Genomic DNA, 13,864 nt, shown 5'->3' with positions numbered 1-13,864 from the left:
TCGCTGAAACGCTATCGTTGCGAAATTCTGATCCTACATCTTGCCTCTTCTCATATCTTCTCTGCAAAGTAGAGAATGATGTGAGAAATACCACAACTGCTTATCTTTTCATATTCTGCATCTATCACACGTATTCTTTCTTCCGTTTATTTCTCGACACGTCTTTTGTAACCGTTACTTTTTAACCGCTTATATCTTTCCATATTAACTGTGTTTATTTTCTCGAGGAAAAATTCCCTCTATATATATTCCTTTTCACTCTCTTCTTCTTTCCTTTAATTCTCTCTGCAACTTCATCATTCTTCTGCAAATTCCATTATTGCAACTTTTCTTTTTTCTTCTTCAACCTTTTTAAGTTCTTCTTCATCTTCATACTAGATCTTCATAGTTCGTAATTTTCTTCGAGACAACCTCCCTGCTATCATTTTTCATGGATTCATCAAGGTTAGTCTTCTTTTTTCTTCTTTATGAGTTTTGCTGAAATTGATATATTTGAAATTGATCTTGTTTATTGCCTTATTTGATGTTGTTTATGCGATTCCCATACTCTTGTTATTTCAGCAAAAGCGGCTCCAACACTAAATTTACAGTTCAGAACCCTAACATTCCCAAATCACAGCATAAGGTTGTCGCACATAAAAGAAAGTTTGCGAATGAGAAGGTAGTAAGAAACACTATCTTTTTCTAATAACAATATTGTTGCCTTTGTTTCTTATCTGGATTGTAATTCGCAGGGTGATAAAGATCTTAATAAACTTCCCAAGAAACCTCGCCACCTTAAAATTGTTCCAACTTCTGTTCCCTTCCACCTACTCATTTCTTCCAAATCTCCTGCGACATCTTCGGAAGATAAACCTTTATCTCCAATTCGCGAAAATGCTGCCTCTGGTTTCATTTCTTCAACTGACCTTTATATGATTGAAATTCCCCTTGTGGATCCTTCTGCGAATGAAACCTCTTCTCTTCCCATTGAGAGTGTTTCTCAACCTTCTATCTCTACCAGTTCTCTACCCAAGTCTCTTCCTATGTCGAAAGAAAACGTGGAAGGGATAGATATTGCTTTCAAAGTTTTATCTGAAATTCTGGATGATGGAAAGAAGTCTTCTATTGATCCCATCAAGTCTAATGTTTGCGAAATTCTGAGCAAGCATTTGGGTTCTGACAGAGCTGCTTCGCAGATAGCTTTAGAAAAAGAATGTAATGCTCTTCGTCTTGAAAATCAGAAGCTTCAGAATTTTTTGCTGGATCGTGACAATCTTCCCAAGAAGAATGATGAATTAAGAGGTATGATTTTCTTATTTATGTCTTTAATTTTCCTTTTCGATAGTTTTATCCTTCCCATGTTTAATTATCCTTTAAATCCCTCTTTCGCATGTTAAACATTAAATCAGAAACGAATAATGGAGAGATATCAATTTGAATCTGCTGTTGAAGAAGCTCGTGTTGATAAATAAATCTTGATGGATCAATATAACCAATTAGATAACCTCTATTCATATTCTCTTGATCAGATAAATAATCTTACCAATGAAAATACCCAATTAATTCAAAGACAAGATCTATTAAGTAATGAAGTATCTCGTCTTTCTTATTCTTTAACTAAAGCTAATTTAGGGATGGAAACTTTATCAGATGAGAATAAAACCTTATCTCAAGAGAAGCGAACTTATTTAAACAAGATGGCGATATCTTCGCTACAACTTAGTATTCTCCAAAAAGTATGTGCTGACCAAGAGCAATCTCTTCGCTCTTTGAGAAATGAACTTAAAGAAGTAACAAAATCATCTATCGGTGAAAGAGATACACTCATTCAAGGTAGAATAGCTTTAAGTGTGAAGGCAAATCAGCTTAAAGAACAATATTCCAAATTGGAAGAATCTTATTCTTCTCTTGCGAAGAAAAATGCCTTTCTTGTTTCTAAAGAGAAAAATCTTCAGTCTCGACTTAAAGGTTTAGTTGGAGATAAATTTGATGACGCAATGGACCATTGGGAGAATAGTTGTCTGTCCTTGATTCAACACCTTATTTCGCAAAAGGAAGGTAGTCATAATGTTTGACTGCCTTAATTATCTTTTCTTTGTCATATCTCTCTGAATTCCTTATCTTAATAAAATTTTGTATTCTATTTTTCGCAGAGTCTGAGAAGAATCTTCATTCTTCTATTTCTGATTTAGAGGCTAAATATGCTAAAATTCGCGAAGAAAATGCATTGCTCGTCTCTACCCTTACTGGTTCTCGCGACCGAGCAGAAAGAAGACTTGATTATCTTGCTTATTTTAAGGATATTTAAGATAGGAATCATCAAAGAGCACTTTTTCGCCAAGTTCATCTCCGGGCTGAAGTCCTTGTAAATGACATTTTATTGTCCAACTCTCTTCCTCCTACATCAATTGATCCTCTAGAAGTAGATGATGATGAAGTTCCTCGTCCTGCTGATCATGATTATGATTACGAAAGCGGTGCAGAGGATAATTTCTTGGAAGATGAAGAAGAGGTTCCTTCTAAAGAAGTATCTGCTGGTGTTAATCAGAATGAGAAAGAAATTTCTCCTGAAGAAGTAATTGCTGGCGATAATCAAGATGCTAGTCATGGCGAAGATCAAAACCGAAATAAAGGAGAAGTTTGCGAGAATATTGGCGAAGAATTTCTGTCATCTCCTGCTACTGACATTAATATTAAAGGTTGAGCTTCTTATCTAGCTTTGTTTTCTTGAACTGTCTTATTTTTATCACTTTTGAGAGTTACATTTTTCAACCAACTTTGGAGTCAACTTTTCCTTTTAATATTTTGTTGATAAGAAAGATAATGCTTCTTGTGTATCGATTCCCATACTTGCCTCTAATTATCTTTCTTGCAAAAATTAATCTGTTACAAATGCTTATAATTAATTTGTTTTATCATATGGTCTTATTTTTTCTTCCTAATTAAAGGTCTTATTATGCCATCTCTTGTCATTGCGACAAAATCGCAGGACGTCCTTGCACTTTCATACAAAAACCCATTGATCTTGTCTTAAATTTTTCTTTTGTATTATCACCTCTTCAGGAATGTTGCGACAATAGGACAGGCCTAAATATTCTTGCGAGAATAAAGCCCCATGACATTGTCGTCTTGCGACGAAATCGCAGGACGTCTTCGCACTTTCATGCGAAAACCCATTGATCTCGTCTTATCTTTTTCTTTTGTATTATTGCCTCTTCAGGATTGTTGCAAAAATATGACAAGCCTTAATATCCTTGCGAATAAAAAGACTCATGACATTTGCATCTTAAGACACTTATCAGCTCCCTAATGGAGGGTGCCGCCCTTATCTCCCCCTGGTTGCCCCTTCAAGGAGGCGTACTTCTACCATACAAGGTTAGCTCCTCCCATCCAGTCTTAACAACAAATAGTTGTTTTCGCATCCTCTTATCCCTTTTACCTATAGGTATTATGGTTACGAGACCGCACCTTAAGTGGGGTTTTCTTCAGGCCGAGTGCAGTATGAGCCAAAACTTGTCAAGAATGGCAAAGACGCTTCAAACGCCCCCGGCACTCTTGACTCAACCGTGTACCTCGGCGCCTTGATCAGATTCTTCACTCCTTGGGAGAGTCCTTATTACCTTAGTCGCCCAACCTAAGTCATATGCTTAAGCTGAGAATCTAAGGTGCCTCTCCCGGATGGGCTTTATTGACCCCAAATCTCCATGACTCAGGTTTCGGTGGAGGTGTAGCCTTTTCTTGAGACATGCAATAGGTACCCCTAATATGACGTACTTTAGGTCTTACATTTGCCTCTTACGAAATTTTATTCGCGAACTAGGGTGTACGCTATAAAGGTTTGCCTCTTTCTTTCAGATTCCATAACTTCTCAAAGCTTCTTACTGATAATATCTTTTTAAATACAACCTGTTCCATGGTCTTTCTAATCTATGACCAACATCTCTTCCTACTGGATCCATTAATCTATAAGCTCCTGTTCCAACTATCTCCTTAATGATGTAAGGTCCATCCCATTTTTTCGCTAATTTTCCACCATTTTCCCGCTGATATATTGGTGTTTCTCGCAGAACTAAATCTCATGGTTGAAATTCGCGTATTTTGACACGTTTATTATATTCTCGAGCTAATCTTTGCTGATAATTCTCCATATGTTGTAAAGCTTTTTCTCTTCTTTCTTCTAATTCATCAAGTTTGTTTAAAATTAAGCCCGCACTAAGATTTTTCTCCCAAGCTTCTCTTTTTGTTGTCGAAATAACAACTTCTGTTGGTAACACCGCTTCAACTTCGTATGTTAAACAAAAAGGTGACATTCGAGTAGATTCTCTTCTAGTTGTATTATAAGCCCATACTGCATTATATACTTGTTCGCACCATGCTCTGTGATGTCCTTCCAATTTCTTCTTTAATATATCTGCAATTGTTTTATTTGTTGCTTCTACTTGCCCATTAGCTTGTGGATACAAAGGAGTTGACTTTCCACATTTTATCTTGAATGCATTAAGTAACATTTTTATATTCTGCCCCTCAAACTGTTTCCCATTATCAGACACCAACTGTGCAGGAATTCCAAATCTGCAAATGATATTTTCGAATATGAATGTAAATATATCTTTGTCGCGAATATGTTGTACTGCCTTTACTTCTGTCCATTTTGTGAAATAATCTGTTGCGACTATTAAGTATCCTCTTTGTCCAGTTCCTAGTAAAAATGGCCCCACAATGTCTAAGCCCCATTTTTCAAAGGGCCACACACTGGTTGAAGATGACAATGGTTCTCCTGGTGCATGTATTTTCTTTCCATGCCGCTGACAATATTCGCAACGCCTTGATATTTGTTTTTCATCTTCATGCATGTATGGCCAGTAATAACCTTGCATTTTTGCTCTATGTGCCAAAGATCTTCCTCCACTATGATTGCCAGCATCTCCACTATGTAACATTTTCAGCACCTTTTCTCCTTCTTCTCGTGTCAAACATCTGAGTGATGGTCCACTAAAGGATTTTCGGTATAACAACCCATCTCTTAATTCATAATTCGTTTCTCGGCTTTTTAATTTGTGTGTTTCCAATCTATTTCTTGGTGTTTCTCCTTTCGCCAAATATGCATGAAGTTCCATTCTCCAGTCTGCGACATTGTTTATTTGTTCTTCTTTTTCATTATCCATTATCATCACATCCACATCTTCCTCTTCTTTATTTATTGATAGTGACAGAATTGTTTGTATTTTTATGCATCTCGCAGTTGGATCTGTCATCATGCTTGAGATGAAAGAAAAAGCGTCTGCGAGTCTATTATCCTTTCTTGAAATGTGCCTCCATTTTATCTTTGGGATTTTCGCTGATAATTCTTCAACCATCTTCTTGTATTTATTCAAGGATGGTTCATTTGTAGTATACTCTCCTTTTATTTGGCGAATAACTAGCTGTGAATCACTAGTGATCCTGGCATTTTCTAGTTTCATTTCTATTGCGAATTTTAAGGCATGTATCACAGCTTCATATTCTGTTTCATTATTAGTGGATGCAAATTCCAATCTGAATGAAAAAACCATCTTTATTCCTTCTGGCGAAATTAAAAAAATTCCAACTCCATTTCCTTGTCCATTTGATGATCCATCTACCAATATTTCCCATCTATTTGGTTCTGTTAATAAATCTTTTGGATCTCCATGTTCTTCTTCTACATCCATCGTTTCTTCTACTGCTTCATCTTCTTCTAAAGGAAATTCTGCCAAGAAATCCGCAACAACTTGTGATTTTGGTGAAGAAAAAATTTCATATTTAATATCAAAGTGGCCTACTTGTGCATTCCATCTCTCCACCCTTCCTGATCTTTTAGAATTCTTCATCACTGATTCAATTGGTACTTTGTTAATACCTTTATCTTGTGTGCTTGAAAGTATATACGGAGCTTAAATGATGCATAAACTAATTCTAAGATTAACTTTTCAATCTTTGAGTAATTCTTCTCAGGGGGATTAAAAGTTTTGCTAATGTAATAAATGGGTTTCTCCACTCCTGCGTCTACTCGCAATAACACAGCACTTAATGCATGCGACGTTGTCGCAAGGTAAATCAATAATTCTTCTCCTGGTTCTGCCTTTTGTAAAATAGTTGTATTCATAAGATGTTCTTTGATTCCTTGAAAAGCCTTTTCACATTCATCACTCCATTTAAATTTTGCACCCTTCTTGAGTATATCGAAAAAATATTTGCATTTGTCTGATGATCGCAAAATGAATCTCCCCAGCGAAGCTAGAAGCCCATTCAACTTCTGTACATCTTTTATTGTTGCTGGTGTTGGCATGTCACGAACTGCTTACACTTTTTCTGGATTAACCTGTATTCCTTCCTTTGATACAATGTAGCCTAAAAATTTTCCCGATGCAACTCCAATAGTACACTTCTCAGGATTCAATTTAATGTTATGTTGCCGCATTTGTTCAAAAATCTCCCTCAAGTCTTGTACATGGTCTTTATCTTCTTTACTCTTTACTAACATGTCGTCCACGTATACTTCTAATGTTTTATGTATCCATTTTGCGAACACCTTCTCTACCATTCTTTGATATGTCGCTCCCGCGTTTCGCAAACCAAATGGCATTTTCGTGTAATAATATAAACCTCTAGGGGCAAAGAAAGCAGTATGTTCTTGATCTTCTTCAGCGAGAGGGATTTGGTTATATCCTTTGTGCCCATCTAAAGATGATACCCTATCATTTCCCGCTGCGGATTCCACCATTTGAGGAATATCTGGTAACGGAAAACTATCTTTGGGGCAAGTTTTGTTAAAAGGGGTAATTTGCGTTACCTCCCCTGACGAAGATCATAATTTGAGTTACCTCCCCTATAGAGATACACTTAGTGAAACCTCCCCTCGTTATAAATTCCGTCCAAAAATTCTGTTATCTGCCAACTAAAACGCGTACGTGTAGCATATAAAACAGGTTGTAGACACGTGTAGCACTTTGATACCGAAAATTTCCTCCACAAAAAAATAATACAAGACCTCTGATCGAACATGGGTAGAATGCGGGAGACAGATTCTGGGTTCATTCAACAACTCGCTAGAAATGCTCCACTATTGCCAGATCTGGTGTTCTTTGGGTTTTCTTCCTATTTTTTTGTTGAGTTGTTTTGATTAATCAAGAAATGAAAATTGTTTTCGACGATGATATTAATCCTCTGGTGTCTGTTTTGTAAATATTAATGATGGCTTAGGAATTTGATTAACTAAGGTACCGATTCAATTTGTTCTTTATATCATCAGTGACTCTTAAAGACGATGATGGCCCACTTGCTGTAAGACGATGGAGAGCAAGAGGAATTTGGTGGTAGCTTAGGATTTAATATGGACGGATTTTTGGGTGAGTTAGGATTCAACAGCTGAATTAAACATAAGAGAGTTGTTCTAAAGGAACTAATTTGGGATTGCTTGATTATAATTTGGGACCGAATTTCGAATGTACTCAGCTGTATATAGATTTTCGATTAATTGGTAGTGGTGATGACGATCAACGAAGACCTTAGGTACAAATAGGGGATTCAATTCTTTTATTTTTCGCAAATTTTGTGTACTCTCATCACATCAATTTTTTTTTATTTTTTTTTAAATATCAATTGCAGGTTTGATTGTGAAGAACAGACATGGTGCAGAACCGTCCGATATTTTCGTCCAAAGGCATACTCGTGTCAGAATATTTCCTCCCATATAAAATCAGTACTTGCGATATTTTTTTATTTTTTTTTTGCCTGTTCTTATGAAGAACAACGTCGCCGGAGATAAGAAGAAGATGACGGAGATGAAGAAGAAGAAAGTATGTTCACTTTTTTATTTGTTTAGGTATTTTGTAATTTTCTTTTTTTATTGTGCCACCCGTATTTCTTTTTGCCACGCGGATATTTTTGCTGAGTCGGTGTATTTTTTTGGCCACGTGTATATTCTTGATGAGTCAGCTAACTTGGAATAGACGGAATTTATAACGAGGGGAGGTTTCACTAAGTGTATCTCTATAGGGGAGGTAACTCAAATTATGATCTTCGTCAGGGGAGGTAACGCAAATTACCTCTTGTTTAAATCAGTGAAATCTATGCAAATCCTGATTCCTTTGTTTTTCTTTGGGACAATGACCATATTCGCTATCCATTCTGGGTATTTAGCTTCTCTTATAATTCCTGCCTCAAGCATTTTCTGTAATTCTTCTTCTATTTGGGAATGGTAAGTTGTTGCAATTTTTCTTATTCTCTGTTTAAATGGTCTCACATTTTTGTTAATCTCCAACTTGTGGCATGCAACTGATGGATCTATTCTTGGTATATCATCCATGTTTCCTGCGAAAACATCTTTATATTCTCGCAACAAGTTAACAGTTCTTTCTTTCTCTTCCATATCCATTTTGGTTCCAATTCTCAATATTAGAGGTTCTTCTATAGTCTCAACGTTTATTTCTTTTGTTGGTTCTGCGGCAGTGTAACTGGGTTTAGGTTCTCCCATTGGTATTGGTTCTTTTATTGTTTTTATGGGTCCTTCCCCTTCTTCCGAAATTTCGCTGGGTATTCCTTTGCCTTCTTTTGCCCTTATCATATATACTCTAAATTCTTCTTCCTTCTTTGCTTCCTTTGCCAATTTTCTGCGAAATTGTTTCTTTTTTGCTTGTTCTTCATAATGTTTTACTTCAATTTGATGACATAATTTCGCATTGTCAACATCTCCTCTGATTTCACCTATTCCATTTGGAGTGGGGAATTTAATACATTGATGCAACATTGATACCACAACTTTTACCGTATGTATCCATGATCTTCCTAATAACATATTATATGGCGATTCCATATCCACCACGCACAATGTTACATGTGTTTCGATTTCTCCGAGTGGAATTCGTACCACTATTTCTCCTTTAGGTTTTGTTGTGGATTTTCCAAAGCCGTGAACAAAATATGTTGAACTGGACATTTCTTCGTCTTTAAATCTCATTCCCCGAAATGCATGATAAAATATTATTTCAACTGAACTTCCTGTATCGATTAAAATTCTGTTCAACATCCATTTTCCTGTGGATTTTATTGTTGTCTCCTTCTCTTTTCGTGTAATAGGCATTGTGATGACCAACGGAGATGTATGGTTCAAATTTTCTTTTGGTATTTCTTCTGCCATGAACGCAATTTTTTGCCTTTCCCAATCTTTCAAGGGTGATGTTTTTTCTACCGCCATAACTTTCTTTCCTTCAAAATTTCGTTTATTTATTCTTCCTTTGATGTTTTCATGGAATTCATTAATCAAGCTTTTTGTTATCATATTACACTCAAATCTTTTGTCATTTTCATTAATTTTATTCATCTTTCTTCTAACTGATTCAATGATTTATTTAATCACTTTCTTGATTTGAATATTCTCAATCAACAATCTTCAACTTTCGATCTTCAAGTCCCCGTTTCTAGCGCCATTATGTAGTTGCAGGAAATCCTACACTACACCCCTCATATGATTTCATTGTTGATCAACTCATTTTTAGGTTTACACTCTTAATTTTATTGATAAATCTTTGGATGTTCTTACAAGAAAGATAAAGAAATCAAGAATGATCTCTGCTCTGGATTTTCTCTCTCCTATTTACTTGTTTCTTACTCAAAAAATATCTCTCCCTTCTTTACAACTCGAATGACTATTTATAAGGAAATACATAGTGGATGACAGCTAATCTGTCCTTTATTTTCGGATATGGTTTGCGACATTCTCGCAACCTTACAGATGTTAATTTCGCATACTCTCTAATTTTTGCAGGATTATCATATCTTTCTTGTGATCTTAGCTGACGTCATTTATTTTATCATTTCTGAAATTGTTCTGCGACGCTGTTGTATTGTGTCATTGATAATTTCGCTGAAACGCTATCGTTGAAGGGAGTTTCCTTTATATATAGTATCAGATATATATATATAGAGATAGATAGACCACCAGCCCCGATATATGCAAAAGGTTTACACCAGTACTGTAGGATCGGAATCTCGCAGCAATAATGCCTCAGCAAAATTAACAACAACACAACACAACAGCGTCGCAGAATAATTTCAAAAATGATATAATAAACGACGTCAGTTAGAATCATGAGAAAGATGTGAGAGTTCTGCGAAAATTAGAGAGTTTGCGAGATTAACATTTGTAAGGTTGCGAGAATGTCGCAAGCCATATCCGAAAATAAAGGACAGATTAGCTGTCATCCACTATGTATTCCCTATAAATAGTCTTCAGTTGTAAAGGAAAGAGAGATCTTTTTTGAGTAAGAAACAAGTAAAGGAGAGAGAAAATCTAGAGCAGTGGTTATTCTTGATTCCTTTATCTTTTCTTGTAAGATTGTTCAAAGATTCATCAATAAAATTAAGATTGTTAATCTAAAATGAGTTGAATGTTAATGAAATCTTGTGAGGGGTGTAGTGTAGGATTTCCTGCAACTACATAATGGCGCTAGAAACAGGGAAAGATTGAAGATTATTCTAGAAAAAATTGAAGATTAATATTGAGATTTGTGAAGATTTGGAGTGATTGATTAAGAATTTTACATAATCCTTGCAATTCGTTAATATTGAAGAAATGGCTAGAAGAAGAAATACATCAGAACAACCAACTACTGTTAGAAGAAGCAAGAGAATTGCTGGAAGGAAAGAAGTGAAATGGGAGAATCTACTAGAATGAGAAATAATGGAGAAAATCAAATTCAACCACCAGTTCAACAAACACTAGTACAAGGAAGGAATACAGATTATGATAGGGTGAGTATACACACTTGGCAATCAAATTCAGCAGAAGAAGAAGAGCAACAAACCAGAAACCATAGACAGGTAGAGAGAAATCAAGAAGCAGATGAAGGAATAATTCATGGAGATGAGGAAATTGGAGCGTTAGAAACGTTGAGACGAAGAATACATGAAGAAAGAAGAGCTGAGGCAGAAGAACGTGCGAATTAACAAGGCAAAATCACGAATTGAGGATGGAAAATATGAGACTACAGAGTAGAAGATCGAGAAGTATTACAAAATCATATTCAAGATCGACTAGAAGAGATGAGGCGAAACTCACCCACAATTAATGCTGGAAATAATATTCAAGAAGAAATATCAAATCCTAATGAAGAAATCGCGAAAATAGAGAAAGATGATGATCGTTACGTTCCACAAAATGAAACTTTTGATGATAGGCAAAATGAAGAAATCAAGAGAATGGACAACGTCAGGGACGAAATGATCAAGATGGCGAAGGAATCGAGAGGAAGGAAGGAGAATTTTACATGAAGAGAAACTCAAAGAAATCAACAAACGATTGAAGAAGAAATTGAAAGACATTATGCTGAACAAGCACGTTTAATTTGCGAACGTGAAAGATTGAGAGCGGAAATGGAAGAACAAGAGCTTCAGGAACAATTCGCCAGAACAATCACGACAATCGAGAAAGAAGCGACACAAAACCGGAATAACGGTAATATCAATGAAGAGTATGATAGAGTACAGAGGATGGCTGAAAGACAGCGAATGGAATTAATAAGAAATGAACAAAATCATGAAGGGGAAAATGAGAGACATCATCATATGCGAATTCAAGATAGAGATGAAGAAGAACTCGCAGAAGAAGAATGAGAAATGAAGAATGAAAAGAAAGACATGAACGCAGAAGAAGGGAGGCGAAATTAAAAAGACCAATGGATCAAAATTCAGGTGTAAATAAACAAATCTTAAAGAATTAGAAGAAATGAGAGGAATGCTAAATAATAGAGGAGAAGTAGGCAGAAGACAATTGGATGAAGCTATAGAAGAAGCTGCGAAAACTCCATTTACAAGGGAAGTACAACTAGGAGGAATACCTCCGAAATGCAATTTTCCCGCATTAACCAGCATTTTTGATGGAACAACTTGTGCAATTCAACACATTAAAGCCTATGAGGTGCATGTTGCAATGGGAAAATCATGATGCGTATTATGCAAGTATTTCGCATCCAGCTTAACAGGGGAGGCGTTAAAATGGTTCGAAGGTCTACCAAAGAATACAATAACATCCTTCAATCATTTGCAGACTACATTCCTGGGGGCATATATAAGTAATAATTCTTCGCGACCTGGTATTGAAGACGTGTTTGGATTAAAACAAAGGATTGGCGAAAGTTTGAAGCACCTAACTAAAAGATGGAGGACTATGTGTAGCGAAATGGCTGGCCGTGTAGATGAGAGATATCTTATCTTATCATTTATCAATGCTATGTTTGCAACCAACCTATTGTATATCCAAATTTTCAGAGTCAAGAATACGATCACAATGACTGAATTGCGAGAACTTCAAGAAGAATATATTGCTCTAGAGGAAAGGCAAAATGAAATGGAATCATACCCAGTTGCGAACACCAGTTCACAAACAGCGAATGCAAGCTTATTACCCAAACTAATAAACACAGTGGCGAACTTCGCAAGTACAACAAGAAAGGTGACGAACAATCAACAGAAACTGGTGGCTATGGGAAGCCGAGATCAAGAGGAGTATGAAGAGAAAGAAATTTCTACAATCGTGGTGGAAATAACAAGATTCAAAGACTCGATCAGCCACAAGAAACTTATGGAGGTCAAAGACAAAACTATAATAGAGGACAAGGAGGTCACAAGGTAGTATGGGAAGAAATCAAGATGCCACCTCTAAATGCAAGTGTGGAGAAAATATGGGAAGCTATAATTTTGATGGAGAATATACCAACACCATGGAACATGGGAACGGAACCACCTCCAAACCACAGAAGTCATGAGTTTTTTCTTATCATCATTTTCATGGACATACTACAAATGATTGCAGAAATGTAAAAAGAATTATTCTGAGAATGATAGATCAAGGAAAACTAAACCACTTTTTGGTAGGGCACCCACAATCTCAACCATTGCCACCACCACCAGAGCATCACAAAGTAAACACGATGAAAAAGAAGGAAACATTCTTCATAGAAGTTGGTGCAAAAGCAAAGAATATTCTGTCACTCTATCGTACATTCATACAAGACAATTGAAGATTTTCATGACAATGTTTTGAGTAGAGTGTTCGCAAGAGATAATGATGGAAGAGAAATTATGAATATTGCGAAAATCTCGCCACTAGAGGAATGGCAGAAACATTATTTCTTTTACCGCAGAAGAAATCCCCGAAGGTGAAGAGGTACATGATAATCCATTGGTAGTAAAATTAGAAATTAATCCAAAACCGAAAGAAGATGAGGATGATGAAGCTGAAGATTCATGGGCAATTAATAGGATTCTAATCGATACTGGAAGCTCTGTGAACATCTTATTTTATCATACTTATAAAACTATGGGAGGAGATGATGATCTTATACCATCAACATATAAGATATATGGTTTTAATGGTACTGCCAACAAGCCTAAAGGGGAGGTTACTATGCGAATTCCATTGAAGGGAATATCTTCTGAAATCCTATTCTGTGTCGTTGATGTAGAATCACCCTACAATGCATTAATTGGTCGACCTTGGCTACATGGGATTCTAGGTGTAGCTTCAACTTTCCACCAGTGCATCAAATTCCCTCACCCCAGCGGTGTAGGAATCATAAAGGGAGATTGGGTTGAAGGAAAGAGGTGTTACGAAACTGAGGTAGAATCCTGCGAAGGAAGAGCAAACAAGAAGGAAAATTGGCGACACAAAATCAAAGAGACACAAAGAAGTGAGAGGTTGATGGTGGATGCAATCGAAAGAAAAGAAGAAGAGATGTTGCGAAACTAATGCTAGCTCAGAATAAAAAATGGTGAACATACCACTACCAAGGAAGCAGTAGCAGAAAATAACAAAGAAGCAGAGGATGGAAAGGTAATAAATAAGAATGTATGAATGATTATTTGT

At 36.2% G+C, this 13,864-nt stretch overlaps 1 long non-coding RNA gene across 1 annotated transcript; it reads left to right on the top strand.

Moving 5' to 3' along the window:
* The first annotated feature begins 6,952 nt into the window (after positions 1 to 6,952).
* Positions 6,953 to 8,099, top strand: LOC113317453. The gene is made up of 2 exons (XR_003343543.1): positions 6,953 to 7,512; positions 7,609 to 8,099. It is a non-coding gene; the product is annotated as an uncharacterized LOC113317453 (long non-coding RNA).
* Positions 8,100 to 13,864: the final 5,765 nt, after the last annotated feature.

Source organism: Papaver somniferum, chromosome 10 (genome assembly GCF_003573695.1).
Source record: "Papaver somniferum cultivar HN1 chromosome 10, ASM357369v1, whole genome shotgun sequence".
NCBI classification, from domain to species: domain Eukaryota; kingdom Viridiplantae; phylum Streptophyta; class Magnoliopsida; order Ranunculales; family Papaveraceae; genus Papaver; species Papaver somniferum.
Note: the sequence above shows the minus strand (reverse complement) of the source record. Positions and strands in the feature narration are given on the sequence as shown.